Below are 8,527 nucleotides of genomic sequence, written 5' to 3' on the forward strand. Positions count from 1 at the left end.
AGTTTTTGCAAGCACTGCGCTGGGGAAATACTGAGTAGGGTCTTACCGTTACAGGATTTTTGTTCCCCTAGTGCCCACTATTCTTGGTTGTGCTGCTTCAGGAATGAAGAGGTAGATCAGATGAGATGAAGAGGGGACGACAGTGTATTGAGCCGCGGTACAAAGCTCCCAGGAAGGGAGGGGGCCTGAGAGGGCTGCCATTTGGGGGTTTGAATCTAAGGGTTTTTTTATAAGCTGTTTTGCAGAACTATCTTGAGCACCCTGAGTGTGGGTCTCCTGTGGGCTGGCTGCTAAGGTGTCCCAATCAGGGCTTGGATCATGCACCTGTCTGCCTGTCCGGTTAGTGCTCAGGGATTGATGGTCTTTTGGGCTGACATGTGGAGAGTAACTGCTCAACTTGTGATAGTGACCGATGTATCAGAGTTCATTGTGGTTTCAGGATGTCTTGCAGAACTCACCTCTGCAAAGGTTGCTAGACAGAATGCTATTGTGGTCTCATCTAAGTTTTAAAGCAGGACGCTAGTGCAGTTTTGTCTTAGCTGTCCTGAATTTGTTGCTTTCTTGTTGGGGACCCTGGCCCTGATTTCCTAAGTGCCCAATTAACTCCTAACATCATCATGCTCCTTTGACTTTCAGAGAATGTGCAATCTACTCTTCCACTCCTCATCCCTGTATAGAGATTGCTTTTCATTTGGTCAAAATTGAAGTTTGCTTTATTCTCTTTTATAGTCCAAGATGTGTATGTTTTCTTTTACAGACAAAAATGCAGAAAAATGTATGAAGGAGAGTACATATTGCATGGGACACTGGGTGTTGTGCATAAACCATGAATCTTGGAACATGAAAAAAATAAATTAAGATGTTTAAAAAATGCAGAAAATGTCTCAACTCTGCAATGGTAAAACCCTCACTTTATTGCACACATTTTGTTATCAGAAAATTGTACCCGACTCAAAATCAGAACATTTATTTTAATTTTTTAAAAATTTTATTTATTTGTCATAGAAAGAGAGCACAAGCAGGGGGAGCAGCAGGTTCCTTTGCTGAACAAGGAGCTGAATGCAGGACTCAATCCTAGGACCCTGGGATCATGAGCTGAGCCGAAGGCAGACGCTTAATTGGTTGAGCCACCCAGGCATCCCCCAAACCAGAACATTTAAAGAAGATATTGTCAGCAGACATTTTCTCTACACCAAAAACTGGCCACTATACTTGATTAAAACCCATAGCCATATGGACTAGTCTGATTATTATAGAAGAGAGGAGGAAGGATTGTGAAGATTCTTTTCCTTTCTGTTTTTTTTTTTTCTGATTAAGCATGAGAAGACCCAGCCTAACTTAAGAAGGAGGAAGGCATGAATGAAGTAGATGAGTATATATCCAGAGGAAGTAGAGATGTAGTTTGCCCACCGTTGATGTCCATCACTCATTGTATATTGCTGATGAAGTTTCCAAGTGTGATCAGGGTCTTGTAATGCTCTCCCATCAAGAGTGTTGCCATCTACACTGACACCCTTGTAATGTCTGTTTCCTAGGACATTCTATGAATAGATCACTTTATTGTCTACAAACTAAATAGGCCCTCCTACTAGGTGAGGGGACAGGCCTGGTACAGGGATTTCTGGTATGTGAGTTGTCCTTAAATAGAATTAATCATGCCAGTAATCTTTGATCCTCTCAAAGTCTGTTCATCTCACACCATACACAAGGCCCTATTTGAGATTGTTTTAATGTCCCTCGTTACCCACATCTATTGTGAGATGGAGCTCAAAGACCTTGGTCAAAATCAATATTCCTCATTCCTATCCCATAAGAACTTCAATATGTTGAATTTCAATTTTGAAATTAAGAGGTAAACAAGAATTTCATACAAGAGAAGCATTGCCATAGGGGAAGGAAGAAAGGGGAAGAAAGCAACTTATAGCATCCAAAAGCTGTTCTGGCATTCAAGCCATGCCACATTATTCTCCTACTGGGCATGATCTCACCGAATATCAACATCAGATATGGTTCCTCTGAGACCATAGGAAAGTGAGACCAACAGGTGACATCACAACTTTGTCTAAGCTAAGCCAAACCAAGGTCACTCTGGCCACCCACAAAATACCAGACCTCCCTCTGTCTAAAACAAATGATTGCTACTCCTTACTAATCATGGCTTTACCTTCACTCTAGTCTACCTCCTTATAAACAAGATCAGTTGAGATACTCAGTTATAGACTTGCTCCTGCTTTCTGACAGTTTCTAATCTAGATTAGAACCCTGCTACTTTTGACCCTCACCCAAAGCACCCAATGGAATCCTGAAATAGGTTCTTCCTAACATCCTGCTCCATAGACCCCTCTAGTGTGTGTTCTCACTGCAGTGGATAACAAACCCAGCCTGCTCAGCCACAGGGATGTTCCTGGTAGCCTGGCTGGAGGTCATTGACAGGATCCACATAATGTTAAGAGCTGTAATCTGTTTTTTGGAATTCAGAGCAGGCATTGGAATTAATTATGTTCCCCAGTTCAAAGCATGTTACCATTATTGGTCCATATACAGCTTTTTGTTTTCATTTGATTGATTGATATTTCCCTTTCACGATAGAATGTTCTATGCCTTCTAACTCCAGTAGCAAGTATTCTACTGTTTACTACGTAACTTCCCCCTGACCTCCCACCCCTGACTATTTAACTTCCTGTTGAATGTCTTCTTGTGAAATATGTAGTTCTGTTTGCATGTGTTTTGTTATTTTATATGAGCAATCCAGTGGGGCACATACAGTTTTTACATTTAACTTGTAACTTCTTCTCGCTGTTTAGTAATTCAGTGGGTGCATCCACCCAGTTTGATCAACTCACCAAGTCTTAGAACAAAGAGGTTGATTAAAAATCCCACAGGTGCAAACACCACTACATAGATGAGTATCTTCCCATAGACTTGTGGGATATATAGCACAAGACAGAAAGAAAAGTTGGATCATGTGGTATGTTTGTCCTTCTCTTAATTAAATGGTGCCAGATTTGTTACCAAAATAACTCCATAGTTTCCAATAATCAGTTCACAAGCATTGATATCCCTAGACTATCGACACTTAGAAATTTCTGTCATTCTAATTATATATATATATATATTCTTTGATTATGTCTTTGAAGATGTCCCATCAGATTTTTAGACTATCCCAGATGTAAATTAGTATATGTAAAAACAATAATTTTAATTGATTTTTTTTTTTACCTCCATAGTGATCTCCCTCTAATCTCTCCCACAAAGTTAACTTTAAAATTATCTAACATAGGGTGCCTGGGTGGCTCAGTCAGTTAAGAATCATTATCTTAGGGTCCTGAGATGGAGCCCCATGCCCCATGCTTAGGGGGCAGTCCACTTCTCCCTCTGCCCCCAAGCCCCCGCTCGTATTCTCTCTCTCTCTCTCTCTCTCAAGTAAATAAGATCTTTTTTTTTTTTTTAAAGTATCTAACATTGGGGCACCTGGGTGGCTCAGTCGGCTCAGGTCATGATCTCAGGGTCCTGTGATCGAGCCCCGCATCGGGCTCTCTGCTCAGCAGTGAGCCTGCTTCCCTCTCTCTCTGCCTGCCTCTCTGCCTACTTGTGATCTCTCTCTCTCTCTCTCTGTCAAATGAATAAAAAATTTAAAAAAAAATCTAACATTAAAAAGTATCTAATGTTTAGCTTTTTACTGGAATTTCTTTCTTCAAAGCAGATGTCAATATTTTTGTGTATTTAATTTTATATTCCATGTGATATTTTGCTAGATATCTCATTCTGCTCTGAAATTTTCACAATTGTTTTTTTTAGATTCCCCCGTATAGTTCTATGTGAATCTACTCCTTTTAAATGCTGCCTAATACTTTCTGCGGTAAATACACCTTCTTTGACATAAAATACATCTGAGCTGGATGTGGTCTTAGACTTATATTATGTTTCCCAAGTATCTTGTTGTTGTTTTTCCCACTTCCTCACACCATTGAATATTATTCTAGAGAATGCTGTTTCCAGTATGATTTTTCCCCTTGGAATAAGGTGATTTCTTCAGTGGCTCCCTAAGGAATTATTTCCTTATCTTCAAAATCACATAACTTTACAAGGAAATATCTGGTGTTTTCCTCTGTGTTTGTGGTCACCTTTTCCCCACTGCCCCATTCTTGCCGTCTCTCCTTCCTCACTGGTAAGTTTGCTCCCATCTTTCTTCCTTCTGGACAAGAACTCATAAGCCTCTTAATCTACTATTTGTTTCTTCCAATCATTTGTGAAGTCCTCAGAAACACTTTAATCCCCTGAAAGTGCTATAGGAGGTAGGTAGTGGGGACAAAAGAATCAGCTCTGGGGTCCCCATCCAGCAGAATTGAAACATTAATCCTTTCCAACAAATATGTGGATTGAGGCTTTGTAGAGTTTTCAAAATCTCACTCCTTTCCAGCATATGGAGCTTTATTCCAATTTCTCCCCATCTCTGGGGCCAAAATAGCTCTTCCCTTTCTCTCAAATCAGTCCTCAGTCATTTATGGCTGTATCTCTGTGGACTTGTAGTCTGCAAAATCGATCTGTTGTAAAGGTCTACAAATAATGACACGCGTAAAGTCTTTGGAGTGGTGTGTGTAGTAAGGGCTTGAAAAAAATAGGACCTGCTATCTATTATTTTGGGGTAGTAACACATCTACCCCCGAGTCTGCAAACAACCTGACAATATTAGGAGTGTCTCCTAAGGAACTCAGGAGAACCTCGGTTCTCAGTCAACACGTCTCATTGTGCAGCACTGGGCTGTTTCCTCATGGGTTAAATGGAAATACACTATCATGGGGCTCCCGCTTACCTCCTATCTTCTTGGCGCAAAGTGTTCCATAAAATTACCTGTTAGCGTCACTACTTTTCATGAATCCTAATGTCGCTCTGCGTGGAGAGTGGTTCAGGGGAGTGCCAGCCCGCTTTCAGAGGCCAGGGGCTGGAGCTGTGAGCTGAGGCATCAGATGAACTTCCCGCACCTTGTCTGGAGGGTGACGCTGGCATTGAAAAGGCGTCTCCGAACAGGGGAAGGCTTGCGCTCTCCGTATCGGCAGGTGCAGGTGGAGGATACACGTTGGGGAACGATCTGGATTGCGGGAGCGCGTTGGGGAACGATCTAGATTGCGGGGACGTGGTTCGGTTCCTGGTAAAACCGTAGTCGGCAGGATTCGAACCTGCGCGGGGAGACCCCAATGGATTTCAAGTCCATCGCCTTAACCACTCGGCCACGACTACTTGCTTGGTGCCAGCGTAAAGAGCTGAGGTGAACCACTGGGGGCCGCGGGGAGTGTCGCCCATGGTAGGTGCAGTCTCTCCCTGGAGAAGGAAGGAGCCCACCCCCAGCACATAAAGAGCCAGCCGGGTCATAGCAGGGCCATTACAGGCTCCGGGATAGAAGACTGGAAAGTCAAATGCCCGGGGCGCGGGGGCTGGTCCCCTGGCTACGGCCACCCGCGGCCACCACGGTCACACCTCGTGCTCGGGATCCTGAGGAAGGCCAGCCGGGCTGAAAGGGAGCCCTGAACAACGTCAAGTTCGCAAACGCAGGCAGGAGACGGACGGGAAAAAAGGGTCATGGGAAGTGTGGAATGTCTTGTTGACTTCGGGGCTAAAATCGAAATCAGGACTCTATTCGGTGGCATTCGACTTGTTCTTCCAAAAGAACCAATTAAGCCGCTCTGGGGCGGAGAGGGAGGCGGGGGCCTAGTTTTCGTCCTGATCTCAAAAGCCCCGCCAGGGGAGGTCTTCGATCCCTCAGGGACAGGAGGGGCCGCACAGTGGCTCCCCACCGGGGAAAGGGGCGCTCCGAGCGCACTCGGTCTCCAAGGCCCTGCGCTCCGCCCTGCGCAGCACAGAGAGGCGCAAAAAGGAAATGAAAACACACAAATGTTGGAATAGATCGAGCCAAATTACAGGGCCGATTCTGGGGTCCGAGACTCTGGTTTACCAGACTGGGATAAGGAGGGGGCCACTCGGACCGATCACGTTTTATGGAAATGTCAGAAACCCTAAAACCACGGACCTCTCTCTGGATCCTAGTCACGGAAGCACGTTCCCAGGGCATAAACTGTAGATTTAGACAGAATCTCACATACAAAAGGAATGTCACCCCCAGGATTAGGCCGAATATACTCCTCTGAGAGTTAAAGCTCTCTCACATCTGTTTTCCTTTAGGGTTCGGTAACGATGATGTTCCCCTCACTGTATTCTAGTCTGTTTTCTATGGCATTTGCTATAGACTTCCATTAGGCTCAGAAAGGGTTTATAATGTTTAACCCAGTACATTTATTTTGAACTTTATTGTCCTTGAGCTTATCAAAGTATTGTCCCCATCAGCAGCGTGTACACCACCTGGAGTCCCTTGAGAAATGCAAATTCTCCGACCGAGTTCAGATCCGGCAATCAGAACCGGGAGAGTGGGGGTGGGGTGGGTTGGGATACCCAGCAATTTGGTTTAATAGGAAGCCTGCCAGGGGCTTCTGATACCCATTGAAGTTTGAGAAGCCCTCTCCTAGGGAAACATTAAAAAAAAAAAAAAATTCTTAACGAAGAAAACCATGCAGTGAACAAAAACCTTTGCATTTCCCATTGTGATAGTTTAATATATTAAAAATGGGTGAATGTTTAAGTATTTTGCTTCATCTGACACTAAAATGAGATTTGGGAAGATTCTGTTATCTTTCTGTTTGTGGTATAATATTCACCCACAAAGTAGTATGGAATAAACATGACTTCAATGAGACAGACTTTGTACATGTAAAATACTGAGAGGAAGGAAGGAATACTTCAGAATGTTTCTAGAGTTGGTTTCTGGGTTGTGGAGTTACGATTTAACGTTTTTGTTTGTTTACTACAATGTGAAGTAATCAAGTCTTATACATGAATAGCAGGACAATGTATTTTATTGATTTATTTATTGATGTTACCCCCGAGTTGGCATTTGCTTTAAATGGCTCTTGGATTAATGCTGGCTTGTTCAGTGCAATCCACAGTGAAAGCATTCACCTTGGACTTGTTTCTCAAATAATCAATGCCATTTAGCAATTGGCAAAGTTAATGAAAACTTTTCCATCCCTTCTTGCTTTCTGACATTTAACTGCGTTCTTAAAAAATAATTTTGAAAGAACACAGAGACAGAGAACAGTTTTCTAAGTCTTTAACATTTGTAATATAAATCTTCCTATTTTTAAGTTTGGGGAACTGTTTTATTTGGGGTCTGTTCCATATTTATGCCTGCAAATGGATGAAGAAAAAGGAAGTTTTAAAATAAGTGGGACAATCCTTTAAATCAAATGGTTGTGAGTTTTCTAAAAGACTGGTACAAGATCTTCCATTATATGGATAACCTAAAACTTATTTTTTTTCTTTTTTTAAGCAAAGAATTTTTATTTAAATTAATCTAGTTAACATTCAGTATCTTATTAGTCTCAGAGGTAGAGTTTCGTGATTCCTCAGTTGCATAGAACACCCAGCGTTCATCGAGTCATGTGCCCTCCCTCCTTAATCCCCGTCACCCAGTTACCCCACCTCCTCCCGCTCAACCCAAAACTTTTTTAAAAAATCGATGTTCATTTGGAGGTGTTCAAATCGGGGCTTCCCTCACAATTCCCCAGTGAATGCTAGAGCCTGTGTTGGGGTCTCCTGGGTCCTCATCAGAAGCTGGGCTCCCGGGAGGTCTCCTGCTCCATCTCCTCCCAGCGGGGCCATGAGAAGAAGGCGGCCTTCCAGGAGGAGGAGGCAGGGCGACTGGGCCCTGTCGCCACAACCGCAGGCCACTCCCCGGAATGACGGCCATCATTCAGCAAATGCACTTTGTGCTGGCGAATGGGACCTTCGGAAGAGGCTACTTATGCTAATGAGGCCGACGGCTCACGCGTAGTCGTGGCCGAGTGGTTAAGGCGATGGACTAGAAATCCATTGGGGTCTCCCCGCGCAGGTTCGAATCCTGCCGACTACGGCGGCTCCCCTCTTTGGGGACGCCACTTCTTGTCCCATCACCCCTGAGAGAAGTGGCCCTTGCCTCTCCGGAAGGAACGGGACCCTTCCCCAGCCTTGCTCTTTACAGGGCGGCTCAAAGACTCCGCAGCTTCCCCAAACAGCCACACATCCGTGCGCTTTTTCCAGCAGTTTTTTCCAGAAGGAACTCCGCCACAGCCCCCACAGGGCTTCTTTCCGCAAAGTAGAGCCCAGGCTTTCTGATGCTTTCGTGTTGCTGCCATCCAGGCAGCCGTTCCTAAAGGAGATGCCCCAGCAGTGCCGCCTTCTGGAATCGGACCTGTTATCTGGGCTCTTCAGCCCTGTACAGCCTCGCCACCTAGAAAAGGAAATTCCAGCAAATTCTGGATCAAATGCAGGTGAAAGCCACAACTCATAGCCAGGGTCCTCAAGCCGCAAATCCACACCGTACTGATAGCAAACGACACAGCTAAAGAAATTAGGTAAAGCCTTTTTCTTTGTGGAACAAGGTTGAAGATGTCTCTCTGGGGTGGCTTGTCCTGGGGTCCAGGACAGTGGTGATGAGAGG

At 44.3% G+C, this 8,527-nt stretch overlaps 2 non-coding genes across 2 annotated transcripts; one reads left to right on the forward strand and one right to left on the reverse strand.

Annotated features, from left to right (window-relative positions):
• Window positions 1-5,156: 5,156 nt before the first annotated feature.
• On the reverse strand, window positions 5,157-5,238 carry TRNAS-UGA (transfer RNA serine (anticodon UGA)). Its single transcript has one exon. It is a non-coding gene; the product is annotated as a tRNA-Ser (tRNA).
• A 2,640-nt stretch (window positions 5,239-7,878) lies between these two features.
• On the forward strand, window positions 7,879-7,960 carry TRNAS-AGA (transfer RNA serine (anticodon AGA)). Its single transcript has one exon. It is a non-coding gene; the product is annotated as a tRNA-Ser (tRNA).
• The last annotated feature ends 567 nt before the right edge of the window (window positions 7,961-8,527 follow it).

The sequence above is a fragment of the Lutra lutra genome, chromosome 6 (genome assembly GCF_902655055.1).
Source record: "Lutra lutra chromosome 6, mLutLut1.2, whole genome shotgun sequence".
Classification (NCBI taxonomy): Eukaryota; Metazoa; Chordata; class Mammalia; order Carnivora; family Mustelidae; genus Lutra; species Lutra lutra.